At 40.6% G+C, this 2786-nt stretch overlaps 1 long non-coding RNA gene across 1 annotated transcript; it reads right to left on the bottom strand.

Annotated features, from left to right (window-relative positions):
- Positions 1 to 1602: 1602 nt before the first annotated feature.
- Positions 1603 to 1968, bottom strand: LOC102768851. Its single transcript, XR_001515331.1, has 2 exons — positions 1811 to 1968; positions 1603 to 1713 (listed from the first exon to the last, which is right to left on the bottom strand). It is a non-coding gene; the product is annotated as an uncharacterized LOC102768851 (long non-coding RNA).
- Between the last annotated feature and the right edge of the window lie 818 nt (positions 1969 to 2786).

Below are 2786 nucleotides of genomic sequence, written 5' to 3' on the forward strand. Positions count from 1 at the left end.
GGAAAAGCTAAAGGAGTTCATCACCACCAAACCAGTATTATATGAAATGCTGAAAGGTATCCTTTAAGAAGAGGAAGAAGAAGAAAAAGGTAAAGATACAAATTATGAACAACAAATATGCATCTATCAACAAGTGAATCTAAGAATCAAGTGAATAAATAATCTGATGAACAGAATGAACTGGTGATTATAATAGAATCAGGGACATAGAAAGGGAATGGACTGACTATTCTTGGGGGGAAAGGGTTGTGGGAGATGCGGGAAGAGACTGGACAAAAATCGTGCACCTATGGATGAGAACAGTGGGTGGGGAGTGAGGGCGGAGGGTGGGGCAGGAACTGGGAGAGGTGAGTTATGGGGGGAAAAAAGAGGAACAAATGTAATAATCTGAACAATAAAGATTTAATTTAAAAAAAATAAACTCTACTTCTGTATGCAGCCCTGACTGTATTGGAATGTAATTATCCTCCCTTTTTGCTGAATTTTCAAAAATCAGGATTTAGTTTCCAGGAGGCAATTCCTTTTTTATATTTAATTTTTATTCATTGATTTTTAGGGAGAAGGAGGGATAGAGAGAGAGAGCGAGAGAGGGAGAGAGGGAGGGAGGGAAGGAAGGAAGGAAGGAGGGAGGGAGAGAGGGAGAGAGGGAGACGGAGAGAGAGAGGAGAGAGAGAGACCTATTTGTTCCACATGCATTCATTGGTTGATTCTTGTATGTGCCCTGACTGGAGATTGAACCCAAAACCTTGGCCTATTAGGACGATGCTCTAACTGACTGAACTACTCAGGCAGGGCTATAGGAGGCAATTATTTTCAAATCCTTGATTAATGTCCTTGATGCAAAGTCCATGTTCAGCTGTCCTTGCAACTTTGCACACACCAAGCAGTTATAGCTGGGGCACTTGGGAACATGCGCCCTGAGCCAGATCAGCTCCCTACTAGTCAGGGACAGTTATTCCTTTCTTCAGAAGGAAAGAGGAGCTGGGATGAGGTTACAAAGTCAGTGGTAGGCCTTTACAAGCTGTTCACGGGCTCTAACTCAGGCCTCTGACACCCCCTGAGCCCAGTGATGGGGCTGGATTGCAAACAGAGCCATTGGAAATATCAGAGCTCTAACGGACTCAAAATGTAACTGGCCTGCTCTTCTGAAGCCCATTCCCATCAATATATAATCAGGCCTCTTTTTTTTTAATGTTACAAAAGAGCTTTCTCTTTTTTTCATAACACTCTGACTAATTTTTGACTCAAGCAGAGGCAAACATTCACCCCATTTCACTGATGATGGAGTTGGCCTCAGCTAGAGGAAGTGGTTTGCCCTGGCTGCTCGGCCAAAGTCAGATCAGAGACCTAAATGCAGGCCTCCTGACCAATGCCACTGTTCTCACTGTGCCGCACTGCCCTTCTCCAGGGAGCTGTGTTCTCTCCTCCTGTCCTTGTCCTCCAGGTGGGACGTCACAGTCCTCAGAGGGTTGGCTCAGCTGGGACTGAGGGCCATTCAATCCCAATGTATTTAGTCTTTTTTTTAAAGTTGTTTTTAGAGAGAAAGAGGAAAGGGGATAGAGGGGGTGGAGGGAGAGAGAAACATCCACTTGTTCTTGTTCTTAATGACCTATTTACGGTTAAGGAGCCAGGCTGCCTCTTTCCCAGAATTCAGATTAAACTTCTCAGGCCAAGTGGTAGCTTTCCACCCCCATTATGGTCCTAGAATTGATGCTGAAGAGGAAAACAAGGAGTCACAGAGATTTCAAATTAGTCACATAATCACTTCTGGAGATAAAGGGTGATTCTTCATTGTGGGGTTTCACTTTACCTGTAATAAGGACACTTTAGAGGCCAACTAAACAGTGGGCAAGCCAGGCCAGTGGGGAGAGGTGGGGCAATGTGACCAAGTGCAGCGCTGGCTCTTGTTTTGCCTCCTGGTGCCTCCACTCTGGCCACTGATTCCTTCCTCTGCCTCTGTTTCCCCATCTGTAAAATGTAGAGAATATTAGTTGTTGACAGAATGTAAGGAGCAAATGACTACTTAAAAAATAAATACTAAATTTCTAACATTAGGCAAACATGCTGTATATTTTTACTGTAATATATATATATATATATATATATATATACAAAAAAAACCAACTGCTTAAAATTATTTATATTTTCAATTAATATTTTATTCAAATTTAAAATGTTAGGTTTTCCTTAACCTTTTAGATCGAACTTAAACTGCTTTAGTCTACTTATAACTTTATTTGATAAAAACAGTAACATATAACACTGTTAAGAAACCTTGAAAAGTGGTCCCATTCAAAAATTTAGTTATTTAAAAGGCCTTAACAATTTTAAACCACATTTATGAAGTTAACACTTTATCATTTAGAATACTTGTTTGCTCACAAGCCTTCCCAAGTTCTTAACCAACTACATATGGTGAATCCTAAGTTGCCTTAAATGTTCTCATACTGCTTACAATCGTTATAGAATTGTATTGCACCTTTTAACTTAAATGACAAATCTATACCAAGCATGTCAAACTCGCGGCTGGCAGGCTGTATGTGGCCCACAACAAATATTTTTGCAGCCCAGCCAATATAATGGTATGTAAAAAAAATTTTTAATAAACATTTCATAACTTAATTTTTACAACATCCTGTTATACATAATTTTTTAATTAAATCTTTATTGTTCAGATTATTACATTTGTTCCTCTTTTTTCCCCCCCATAACTCCCCTCCTCCCAGTTCTCACCCCACCCTCTGCCCTCACTCCCCACGCACTATCCACATCCATAGGTGAACAAT

This window comes from Myotis davidii, unplaced genomic scaffold (genome assembly GCF_000327345.1).
Source record: "Myotis davidii unplaced genomic scaffold, ASM32734v1 scaffold544, whole genome shotgun sequence".
Lineage (NCBI taxonomy): Eukaryota > Metazoa > Chordata > Mammalia > Chiroptera > Vespertilionidae > Myotis > Myotis davidii.